We start from the raw sequence: 13,980 nt of genomic DNA on the forward strand, positions 1-13,980 counted from the left end.
GCTGATAAAGCCACGAGGAATTGGTTGTAAATTATACACCCCATATTTCAAAGGACTGTTCCCATGAGCCGAGACTGGAAACAATTTCACGTCTTTACTCAACACATTCACAAGACGAAGCATATTTGCATTGGTGACTTGTCGCCTTGACGAATTAGAGCTCGCGCTGAAAATAATAAAAAACATACGAGAATTTTCTTTACCTATTCATAAAAATACGTCACTCTTAACTCTTCAGCAATAAGAATTAATTTTGCCCATCAACTAAATACGGCTTCTGTAAGTATCGGCACGATCAAAACTTAGCCGACTTATTTATTTAATAATTTAGTAGTAGCAAGTTGTCGCCGGGAGTCCTCCAGGTGCAACGTTTGTTTAGGGAATTAGATATTATGTATAAAAAATAGTGTGCCTGACCTACTACCTTGCTATTTTATACCTACCATAATAGTTTCAAACATGGAGTCATTGCCACAACAGATGCTGCGGTTGCTCGTGCAGGTACGAGTACCTATGATTGCTCATAGGTAGGCACGAGACAGTATATTTGCCAAAGTTTCTTTCGTAAACCTTCGTAGCTTGTACACGTCATGCTGATTTTTCATTCTTCTCAATCTTATTCTTCTGAGCTCTAATACTGCAGGTCATAAAATTTTTAGATAAACAAAATAACTTATCTTCAGTTTATATTTTGTATCTTTTATCAATTTTCATCCTCCCGCTGTCGCACGTGGTATGTATTTTCTATAAAAAATTAAAGTAAAGATTAAAATATATGCGTATGCATAATTATGTAATAATTAAATTATTAAACTCAAAAATCTGTAGAATATTGATTATTCTCAGTTCTTTTTAGCCAGCCGAAGTCATAAAATTTATTATTTCAATGACTGCAATTAAGAATGATTTAGAAATCATAACTTTCATAATTGCCAAGGCTTAGTTTTGTTAACAAATTTCGTTGTTAGTTTTTGTCGTAATTTTATAATATAGATTTCGTATCGAATACTATATTAGTTCCAGAGACGGTCATAAGATTTTTTTTTATTTAATATCAAAGATCAACTTCGATATCGCACAAATTAACATTATCGTATAAGTGGCTAAGCACAACTAAATGATCAAAAAAAATTGCCTTGCTTATACTCATCTCAAGTAGAACAATATTTGAATTTCATTAAATAGCTTGAATTGTTCTCGTATTTTATCTACATTTAATGCTAGCCTATATTACGATGTCGAATAAAATAGAACAAAGGAATACTTAGAAAGAAAGTCAAAAACCACCACAGGCTAAGTTAAGGATTCCACAAATGCTTGAAGAGTCGTTTCTTTCTCAGACTGTAACCAAACATACACAGGTTACACATTGTTACACCATTAACAACAAGGTAGATAACCAACGTGCAACGGTTACTTACTTAATTTTAAATTAACGAAACAAATAAGGTTTAATTTAAATTCAATTCAATTTTATAAGGCTTCAGTTATTTTTATAGTGCACTCTGGTTTTTATTTAATTCACAAGTTTAATGAAATTTTAGATATCAAACGGCTTAATCGAAGGTTTTTGTTGTAATAACATTTTTTGTGGTTCACCCTTTGTGAACCTGAAAATTCCTACCTCATTAAAACGTGTACATAGTTAATTAATGCAAGAGTGATAAAAAAAGTTCAGGATTATTTAGTAATAGTTAGGGAGTAGGTCTTTTGAAAGGCTTTGACCTAAAATTTTCGCATCGCATGCCAAAGTTTATCGTTCTGTTCGTGTCTAGAAAATTGTACATAACTTATTTCACTACTAGGTAGGTAAGTAGGTAAACATTTTGGTAACAAGAATGCAGGTAGAATCAAATCATGGGCCAGACCAGACCAGGTCATAAAAGCGTTTTAATCCTTAGATTAATCGGGAATGAATGATGAGGTCTAACTAACCTGTAATTTATAACCTAAAAAGGGAGGTAGGGGTAGAGTCAATAAGGTTTAAGCCAATACACCTCAATCTATATACGTCATTTTACGGCAGAAGGATTTTTTCTTTATGTAGAGAAGTACCTATACTCGTAGGAAAATAGCATCAACCTGCCTCACATCACACAGTAGGTATATATACGACTTAACATTTTGTAATAATTGTAATAGGTATAATTTCAAACTGCTAATTAGTTGTAACTGAACGATTAATAAATACCTCGAGGTAGGTAGGTATCACGAAAGTTCACAGCATTTCTGTGCCATATCATTTTACGGATTCTTATCGCATATTAATATTACAAAACTTTTTGTAATATTAATTACAAACTGACAACTTACAATAAAACACATGTAAGAGCCGAATATAGGAAGTGGTTGAACAAAAATTAAACGATTAAAAAAACGATTGTCACGTGCGAACGGTCCGCATTAACATACCCGTGTTTTTTCGTCCCAGATTCGTGACACATCGTGTGTGTGCCTCGTGGTAAATAATAAATCTTTCTAATAAATAAAACAAGGGAACGTGAGCGAGATAAAGGGCACATGAGCGTTCGGTGCGCCCTCAACGTCATTGTGAGTCGCCGACAGATCGTTAAACGAATGTGAAAATATTTTGTGCCTTATGGGACTCGAAGGGGGGGGGGGGGGGGGGGGGGGGGGGTAACAAAGGTTAAGTTTTTCTAACCGTGTAGCGCTCTTTAGATTTTTTAATTGATAAGTTCTTTACGCTTCACGATAAGGCTAATGATGGTTGAACGCGCAAATCCAGAAGAGATACAGTGCTAATGGAATTTTTGGACTTCTTAGCAATATGCTTTAATGAAGTAAATACATATACCTATTACTTAAGTTTAAGCTATAGATAAGTTTGATTTTGAAAAAAAAGGTTTATTTCGTAAATTATGCCACACATCACATGTTATAGGTAGTGTTATATTTTGCATAAGTCTCATTTCTATGAGACTAGACCTAGATTGTCGTCGATCGAACGGTCGTCATCGTAGTCAACCGAGAGATGTTCACTGCTGGACATATCTAGATCTCTTATGGGCTTCCACACGCCACGGGTTTGCACCATCTGAATCCAGAAGTCCCTGTGACTTGTTTGATGTCATGATCTACCTAGTAGTGGGGGTTAACGCAACGCTGCGCTTATCGGTGCGACGTTGCACATCACATGTTATAGGTAGTGTTATATCATGTTTTGCATAAGTTTCATTTCTATGTAATACCTAGATCCCTACTAAGAAAGGATATTGAGAACGGTCGTTATCGTAGTCAACCGAGAGATGTCCACTGCTGAACATATCTAGATCTCTTATGGGCTTCCACACGCCACGGGTTTGCACTATCTGAATCCAGAAGTGACATCAAACAAGTCCCAGCGACTTCTTTGATGTCATGATCTACCTAGTAGTGCGGGTCAACGCAACTCTGCGCTTATCGCGCGACGTTGCCATTCAAACAGTATCTCTAAAAACCTAAACACAAGCGAAGCGAGCTAAGTCGTAGTAAAACGCAATAAGTCTGAACAATTTTTTAGTTGTTCTAGTCGTTTATTTCAAACACTGAAATCGTGTCCATGCTATGCATGTACCTTCTTACCTAAATATCTATCATCATTTGAGTAGACTCTTGGATATAGCTGTAGGTACCTAAGGCTTTCCGCAATCGAGTGTTAAGCGGTCGTTAGTATAGTAAGGACCTAAGTAGATTTAAGTCAATTAGCTATAAAATCTTTTTGGTAGGAATGGTAAAAAATAGTTCGTCACGCCAATATTCAATGACTGATAACGAACCGGATAAGTCATGAAACTGTGAAACTGGTTCACGATTAATTAAACCCCACATGACATCGACTCAATAGGAGATGACGGCGCGCGCTATGGTTGGCTGAGATATATTTTCGCGACATTCAAAATTTTTCTGCGCAGGTACATCGGCATAACTTATAAAAGTGGTAGTACTATACCTGTTTATTGGCAGGTCAGCAGTGCTTTTTTATTTCTACTTACTGGGTTATTCCCTGGGTTAGTCCGCGTGGACTAGGTACAGAAATTTCAAACTTCTATTTTACCGGAAGACGCAGCGTTGGAAGACCCCTCACTAGGTGGACGGACGACATCAGACGAGTCGCAGGGAGCCGCTGGATCCAGGCGGCGCAAGACCGTGGCGTGTGGAAGTCCCTACAAGAGACCTATGTCCAGCAGTGGACGTCTATTGGTTGATGATGATGATGAAAAATTCAAAACAGAAATAATATCAGAGTTAACAACTGAATTATAAATGTTTTGTAGTGACAGTAAGTAATTATTGACAGCATTGAACCGAAACGATCAAAAGGTGCGTGGCCTGACAGAAGCGGTAGCAGTACTCGGTACTGATTTAGGTGATCATTTTCCTGTTGCGGTGATCACGTTAAGCTTTCGTAGCACAGTCCCCGATAGTAACCCCATATTTTTACAAATTTTTTGGATATAAACTATTAAGCTTGGGTTTCTTCTTCTTTCTTTCTTCTCTCTGGACAGGTTTCCGCACTAGGTATAAACCCAAGCTTGCTTGCTTGCTTGGGTTTATGCACGGAGAGTATATTAATGTACGGCAATCTAGGTATAGTATTTTATTGTTTTGCGACGTTTCCCTTTCACAGAAAAAGCAAAAGTAACATAATTCGATTCTTAGTTGCGAAAAAATCTTTTTTTTCTTTTTTCATTGGTTGCCTTGACTGTATTACAGATGTATCTGTCCAGATTGAGTAATTACAAAAAAGAACAATGATAAATCAATGAATATTATATTATGTTAAATTAATATATAAATATGTGTGTGTGTGTGTGTGTACACTGTCGGAAACTTCTAAGATTACAGCTGCTTTGTTGATGCCGTTGATTACTGTAGGTGCTGTACGGTACTGTCTTCTAACTTCAGCCACCTTCAGCTACGACCGTGCTACGAGTTACGACTTATTATAAAACTTATTTATAGAACCTAACTATTTTAGCCATCGATTATGGGGCACCCTGTATAGGCGACTAAAGACTATTGTAACCATTAAAAGAACAGTTTGTTACCTATATCCGGTTCGCTTAATTTGACTTAGCGTAGACTTCAATACAAGTGTATCGTATTCAGGGATTCCCAGTCTTCCTGACACTTGCAAGTCATACAAGTGAAAGGCAATAAAACGATTTATAGGAGACGCAGTTAAATGGTCAATAATGTCACAGACAGTCAACAAAAAATCAGGCTACTTTATTTTTGTCAGCCGAACTAGCAAATACCGCGACTTCAAGTTAATCTAATTTCCGTACTTAGTGTCTAACGCTGAATTCTCTATCTATGCATATATAAAAAATATTATACCAGTTTTGATAAACGTACCTAATACTTTCCATAACTAACTGTGTTTCTTATGAGCGGTGGTAGCCTAGTTAAAACATTTGGCCTCCTATTAGGGAGGTCGGGGGTTCGATTCCGGGTACGCACCCCTAGCTTTTCGGAGTTATGTGCGTTTTGAGCAATTAATTAATATCACACATTGACACAACTTCACTTTTACGGTGAACGGAAACATCGTCAGGAAACCTGCATGCCTGGGAGTTTACGATAATGTTCTCAAAGGTGTGTGAAGTCTGCCAATCCACACTGGGCCAGCGTGACGGACTGTGGCTTTAACTATTCTCATTCTGAGAGGAGACCTGTCCTTAGTAGTGAGCCGTGGCAATGGGTTGATCATGATGATGATGATGATGACCCATGTATTAAGCATATCATAATATAAGTTATACTTACTTTAGTTTTTTTTTAAATTTTATCAAATTCCAAATCTCATTCATTTTTTCCATAATTGTAATAAGTAGGTAGTATGTGTTTGTGTTTTTGTTAAATAATAAGCATGCCCAAAACTTATATTCAATAGGTAGGTAGGTATATAAAAAAAATATACTTAGGTAGGTATATAAGAAAAGGAAGAGAAAAGAAAAAAATAAAGAAACGGGCTGAATTGAGAACCACCTCTTTTTTGGAAGTCGGTTAAAAATAGGCAAGTAAGCATTACTGCTTTATACATCCCATGATATACTATACTTGCTTACTATTTAAGGACAGCAAATACCTACACTCGTGATTCAAATCATACTTGACCCGCACAAAACCACACGTCTGCCGTGACCGAGTAGACAAACACACACACAAAAAGACATGAACAACACTCGTTGTTTAACATTATCTGTGTGCTTTACAAGCCCACTGAGCAAATACATCTCACACAATATGGCTTAAGTAATATGAAGTAGTTATTTGTAACATTTTTTTGGAGTCTAGTCGCAAACTGCAGTGCCGGACCGTTACAGGAAAACAGATGCCTAAAATAGCGTCACCAAATACTGTCTACCGTTTAATAAAATCACGTCTTTAGCTTTCATAAAAAGTTTTTCATGAAAGAGTACCTAGCTATTTCAATAATTATTTGTTTGAATTTATGTTTTCTTACACTTAATATATTTTTTTTTTCTTACCTATAAGCTGTTAGACATTTGAGAACATTATGGAGAGCTCTCGGGCATGCACATTACCCCACGATGTTCGCCTTTGCCGTTAATGCAAGTTATATAATTGCTCAAAACGCACGTAACTCCGAAAGTAAGGGATGCGTGCTCGGGATCAAACTCCGATCCTCCGAATAGGAAGGCCAGTCTTGATTACTAGGCTACATTAGAATAAAAAGTATCCCTTTAAAATATCTTTAACATACCTAAAGGCTTAACTAGATTATCTCTGGAATAAATGCTTATTTAAAATATCTATAAGATGTGACCATAAGCTTGTTAGATTATATGGTTAGAGTCATCCTGGAGGTTGTTTCCCTTTTGCGTTGTTGACTATAATATTACCTGCCATGTTTTCGCCATCTAAATAAATATAAAATAAAACAGACGCCATGTCGGAGACAGCGGTAACATTACTCATAATTGTGGCAACATTACAAGCATTTAACTCATAATTATCTATCTCAGACTCTCACTTCATTTAGTTTTACTTTACAATAATTGCAGACACCGACGTTCTTGTCCTAACAATTAAACAAATGCCATCAGGGTCACTGCCTTCGTGTATTTCTTTTGCCGAATGAAATTCCGGCCGTCTCACCGTCTTTTAGCTTTTCCCGCTATTCCTCTTGCATAATTTCACTAGTTCAATTTTGCTGAATGAGGTCGATTGTCGACCTATAAGCAGAAATCTCAACAAATGAGCACACATGAAAAAATATAAGCCAAAAATATTATTGAGGAAAATAATGGAAAATCTCAATTTATTTTTAAAGTTTAACTTACCTATTTAAATAAAAAGAAAAGTCCAGACTCACTCACCGATTGACTCATCAGCGCCCTTGGACCTAGAAGACTGAAATTTTGCACAGAGGTACCCTTTATAATATAGACAAAAGAATAAGGTCGGATATTTCAAAACTTCCACGGCAGCAAAGCCGCGTGCAGTCGCTATTAATAAAATATATCCTACTACTTATTTGTCAACCAAACTTAGGTGCATTGGAACTACCTATATGATTACAATGTACTCCCGCAGTTCCGCGGCGCAAGACCGTGGCGTGTGGAAGCCCTACAAGAGACCCATGTCAAGCAGTGGACGTCTATCGATTGATGATGATGGTGATGACCTTTCCTAAAGTACGAGTATCTTCGATGTTTAAAAAGTCACAGACGTAAAATTGAACTGGCAATTATCTTTTAGTCCCCAAAGGTCACGCACCAAGTCATGCACGGTCTCTAAAGTGTCAGACTCTAAACGATACGTCCTTGTTTGTGAGCGACAAGCAAGTATAAAGTCGTAAGAAACTCGCCAATCGCAATAACATAAGGCATTATCCGCAGAACTGTAGCTCAAATCTATGACAGGAAGTGCGACGCATGCCTTTGGTCAGGTGTCGCCAAGCAAAAAGTTTTGTTTGATATATAAATGCTACATACGAGGGTCCATCGTCCACTGCCGGGCATTGGTCTCTTTGTGCTTCCTGGATCCAGCGGCTCCCTGCAGCTCGATTGATATCATCTTTCTATATTACGCGATAGGTCGACATGGCAATTGGGGTAGGGACGCCCCGCACACACGCACAGCCCCCGCGCTAACCCGATGCGGAATAACGGTTAGGCATCTTCTAGGCAAGCGCACTCCATCTTAGACTGCATCATCACTTGCCACCAGGTCTGATTGCAGCCAAGCGCTAGTAAAAAAAACGCTGGTGTGCGGGGCGTCCCCGTCCCCGCCTCATAGCTCGGTTGCCATCTCGACCTGTCGCGTACTATACCTAGTAGTGGGTGCCAACTGCCAACACTGCACGGTCACCATTCCAGCATGTTGGGACACCAACGTCTATCGGTTCTTCGAACTATCTGCCACTTATTGCCACTTCAGCTTCGCAACCCGTTGAGCTAGGTCGGTTACTTGGATTGTTCTACGGATATATTTTATTTTCTTTGTAAAGAAATACATTACATAAGCAACAGAAATAAAATTGAATTAGTTGCGAAGTGAAGTTTTATTACACCAGTAAGTTGATTGGTTGCTAGATAACCGAGTTTCCAAGGTCCATGATGGGTCATGGGTATCATGAACATTAACTTCAGTGCATTAGCCGCTATGTTTGTCACTAAACATTAACTCTGTCTTATTCTTTCATTGACAATCAGAACCCTAATTATAAATGCGAGTGTGTTTGTTTGTTGGTTTATTGGTTTGTTGGTTTGTCCTTTAATCACGTCGCAACGGTGCAACGGATTAATAACGTGATTATTTGCATGTGTATAGATAAACCCCTGGAGAGTGACATAGGCTACTTTTTATCCCGGAAAATCAAAGAGTTCCCGCAGGATTTTTAAAAAACCTAATTCTACGCGGACGAAGTCGCGGGCATCAGCTAGTATAATATATTATGGAAGCTAAACATACAATAGTGGAAAAATTGCATGTAGTTAACTTTATACATCTGTGATATCATAAACACGTCAATAGGATCTGTATATAATGTTTCAAAAAACGATATAATTACATGGAAATAAACCTAGCTGTAAGTATTTCCCCGAGTTGGCGTCTCCTGGCGATGACGCACTCGTTCCGGCCGATCGTTATCAACAATTAAAGCAATCACCAGTAAGGACTAAGCACCTCTCTATCTCGCATTCAAATTATACTGTGCGAATATTAATTTATCATTGAACAGGATTTAAAATTTTAGCGCGTTACACCCTTTCCATTAAAATAGGTTGGTAGTTGGCTAGTTGGTACCTTGTATTATAAAATTAATAAGTACAAATCTACTTGTGTATTTGCGATAGAAGTAATAGAACCGTACTTTTTTTTAAAAATATTATCTATGACAAACACGATTATTACCTACTCCCGTTTCCCTCCTATTAAGAGAATTTGAATCAAGTTTTCAAAGTTACATAGATTTATAATAGGTATGTAAATTTTTTGGTTTGTGTAACTAAGTACACATTTTTACAGAAATCTGTAAAACCACAGCTAAGTACATAAGGTAAGATGGGGCTCGATCTGTCAGACTTCAATCCATGATGTTTTCATTCTGAAATAAATTTGTTTCAGTATAAGTAGGGTTTTTGGCTCTATACCTACTTATCAACACATGATTTCAAAAGATACGGACTATTGTCTCCAATTTTATGTCAACATCCACACTTCTCATGACCTTTTAACTAGCGACAACATCAATAATGACCAATATCAATAAATTCACAATGCATTAACATGCACAATTTTTATTTAGGTCAAACGGATACCCATGCATTCTCTGAGACCGATGGAACCTTTCTCACGGCACCTCACGACCTGATGTCCTATGATTCACTCAGTAAAAAAGCAATTTTACTCTCTATATACACGCATGCGATTGTGGTCCTGCTAATTCGTTCCGCTCTTAGCATCGCACTTCAGTGACTCACTATACAAAACATGTCGTTTGAAAGGATCAACTTAGAAATAATAAGGACAAAAAACTTGATAAACTCTAGATACCTATCTACGTCATTGGGCTTTCCTATGTCAACTAAATTAAAAATCAAAATAACAATTTATTACTTTTTGATGTACGGCAACCTATAGTGACTAGCTTATACTACTATAAATAAATAAATAATTTTTTTTTTAATTTTTTTTAATACAATAAAACTTAAAGCTAGCCTTATCTAATTACTATATAAATCATGACCGCGTGGAATGGTGCCAAGAATACTGGCTGCATTTCCGCGCTGGACAGCCAGGCTGATCCGCTGCGCAAAAAATGAGCCAGCCCTTCTGTCACCAGTTGAGGCTATTAATCGCGGTGAAATGTCTCGTAAAAAATTTTAAATAAATAAAATAAAATAAAAATCTTTTTTATTCGTATAAACTTTTACAAGCACTTACGAATAGTCGAATGCATCTACCACTGGTTCGGAATGCCTTTCCTACCGAGAAGAACCAGCAAGAAACTCGGCGGTTGCTCTTTTCAAATATTTGATATAGGTACAAGATTATGCCATGTATAAAATAGTATTTGCAGTCTTGTGCGTTGCTGGAACGAGCTGCAGGTCAAATCCACGCACGGTCAAATCTACTGGACTTAAGAGACAGCGCGTGCCAGACTTCGTTATCTTATAAATGCTGAAAGTTTCTCTGCGTATTGCCCCCAATACTGAGAGGAACGTTTATTTGGATGTTTGTTTGGATCATGGTGGCTTTGGGAGATAAAGGAGTAAAAAGTCAAGGTCTAAAGTCTAATTTTTTAATATTTTCTTCAGAATAGTATTAGAAATCACGCCATGCAATGCCAGACACTTAGAATTATGGCAACCCTATGCCAGACACCCTTAAAGTTATACTTTGACGTAAGATTTTTTACACCTTTATTACCTATCCACAGCCACCATGATTCAAACAAACGTTCCTTCCAGTGTTGGGGACAATACGCAGAGAAACTTTCAGATTTTATAAAGTAACGAAGATCTGGCACGCGCTGGCTCTCTCTCTATACGTCTGTGACTCTACCATCGCGCCGCCGCGGTTGGAAATGCAAATTCTACAAGAAACATGGAGATGAATACCCGTAGAGCAACAGATATCCGGCATCAAAATTGTTGATAACCTTAATAAATAATTACAAACAAGGACGTAAACTTAAAACCACAGAGGCCACTTTGTGGGACATTGCAGCCTCTAGTAGCCTATTGGGTAATATGACATTGCTATGACTAAAGGCATTAAAATAATTGTAACATATTTCACTGTGTTTTAGGTACGGATATTGGATATTCATCATCATCATCATCATCAGCATCATCAGCCTGTGGACGTCCACTGGCCTTCCACCACACCTCAGCCTTCTTCATCCACCCACCTCCCGCCAGCCTCTTTATATCGTCGGTCCATCGTGCTGAAGGGCTACGCTTGCTTATACGCGGTCTCCACTCAAGGACTTTCCGGCTCCAACGGCCATCGCCTCTACGACAGGCATGACCTGCCCACTGCCACTTCAGCTTGCTAACAGTTTGGGCAATGTCAATAACCTTGGTTCTCCTGCGGGTCTCCTCATTTCGGATCCTATCCCTCAGGGAAACTCCTAACATAGCCCTCTCCATAGCTCGCTGAGCCATTTTGAATTTGTGAACAAGGCGGTTGTCAGTGTCCACATTTCAGCACCATAGGTGAGGACGGGAAGGACACACTGGTTATAGACTTTCGTTTTCAGGCACTGAGTAATTGACGATGAGAAGACTTGATAGCAACATACCCATTCAAGGGGCGGGGGCGGACTAACAAATTCCTGAAAGGCCGGCAACGCATTGGTGGTTCCTCTGTTAGTGCAAATATTCATGGGCGGCGGTAACCACTTAACATCAGGTGACCCGCCTGCTCGTTTGCTCGCCATTTTTATTAAAAAAATAAATCTATGTACCTACTCGCATAAAATACACAGTTATATTCCACATCAATAAATAAAAAAATCCTACCAATAAATAACAATAATCGGAAGTGCCTCTGATAAAGAGGTAATTAAATGTTAAAATGAATATGGTATACAATATACATGTTACATCATTCGAAATCTCTCACGTCAATGCCTCGTTGACGATTCCCGTCACGTCATGGCGCTTGGCCGCGTCTTCCGATTGAGAACTTTCTTCCATTCAAGTCGATATATAAATACTGTAACCCTGTACGTAGCTTGCTATTGTTTGAGTGTTGATGAATTGAGGATCTGAACTTTTTTAATAAGGAAAAGGTAGGTATATCTATTTGCTAAACCTACCTATAGACATAAACAAGATTTCGTCGAATACTGTCACAGAATATACATATTATAGTATAATAGTTCGACGTGATTTTTGGGTATAGTTTAAAACCTGGAGAGTGACATAAGCAACTATTTATCCCGGAAAATTAAAGAGCTCCCACGGGATTTTTAAAAACCTAATCCATGCGTATGAAGTCGCAGGTATCAGTTAGTATTCTTATATATCTTTTTGTCACATGTGAGTTATTATTCAGCGTATATTTAAGTAGGTAAGTACAGTACCCGTAGTATAAGATTTTACGTCACACCAAACGTTGCTAGAATTCGAGAGTCGAAACACTTCTGCGTTATAGTATCTTAGATGCCTTGTTTTAAAGCTCAAATTTGTCTACACATCTACAGCCAGAGCTCCAAGCGGAAACGTTGCGAAATTAAAATCAGTGGCATTGAATTTTTGACTTCAATTCAAGGCTCTTTAGGTCCATTTTACTTTGATGTTACTGTGTTTCGATTCTCGAATTCTAGCAACGTTTGGTGAGACGTAAAATCTTATACTACGGGTACAGTACGCGGCCGACAGTAATGTACCTACATCGGACTTTAGAATGACATTTCGGCTTTGTAGAGCGACTCTCATACCTTGGTCTATGTGATGTTTTGTCGGTCTCAAAGACAGGGAAAACGCTCTACAAATCTGCTATCTCCTTCAAAAGGTATAAGTAAAGGTAATATCATTATTCTAAATTATTGGTATCCTTGATTATTATGAATATAGTTCCAGAGCATCTGAGTCCTTGAAAAAATTATTATCATCTCAACCCCCATCGCCAGCCCACTACTGGACACGGGTCTCCTTTAAGAATGAGAAGGTCCACTACGCTGACCGAGTGTGGATTGGCAGACTTCACACAGCTTTGAGAATGTTATAGAGAATTTCCAGGCATGCAGGTTTCCTCACGCTGCTGTTTTCCTTCACCATTAAAGCTCCATATCACTTACATTTAGTTGGAAAAATTGTATTGACGTTCTATTTCTTATACGAGGCAAAATTACTTACTAGTTCATAGTAGGTAGGTATGTTTATATGTTCGAAGAGAGGACCGTTTTGCTGAGCAGTGCACTACTATAGGTACAAACCATATAGGTAGGTAATGAAAGCATCGTGACAATATGCGATTTGTCCGAGTAACACGTGTACTAACTACATCCGGTAATACAGTTCAATGAAATCCAGGCTAATTAAATTTCATTCGCGCTAATGAGACATGATCGAAGGCCCGTTTTCGTGTCCCGGATTTCGATTGATACTCCCAGCAAAAAACCAATATTTCTTCGAAACGTATTGCTCATATTGAATGGGGAAATTTTTATTATTTTTTACTAAACACGGACTTTTATTTCTATTTTACACTTTCTATAGTCGATATACCGAATAACTAGCACACTGTGGTTACAGTATTTGCGCAGAAAGATAATAATTGATCGATTTCGTAGGGTTCCTAGCCTAAAGGCAATACCAAATCATGAAGTTATTAAAAAATACTCGAAAATAATAAAATAGCCTATGCTATGAAACTGAAGCTATCCCGCAACTCTCGCTACATCTTCAAACACTAAGCAATAAAGACTAGCGACCAAAATTTAACTTAAAATTAAACTATGCTCATGACTTCATTCGCGTGGATTTTAAAATC

The sequence above is a fragment of the Maniola hyperantus genome, chromosome 11 (genome assembly GCF_902806685.2).
Source record: "Maniola hyperantus chromosome 11, iAphHyp1.2, whole genome shotgun sequence".
NCBI lineage: Eukaryota > Metazoa > Arthropoda > Insecta > Lepidoptera > Nymphalidae > Maniola > Maniola hyperantus.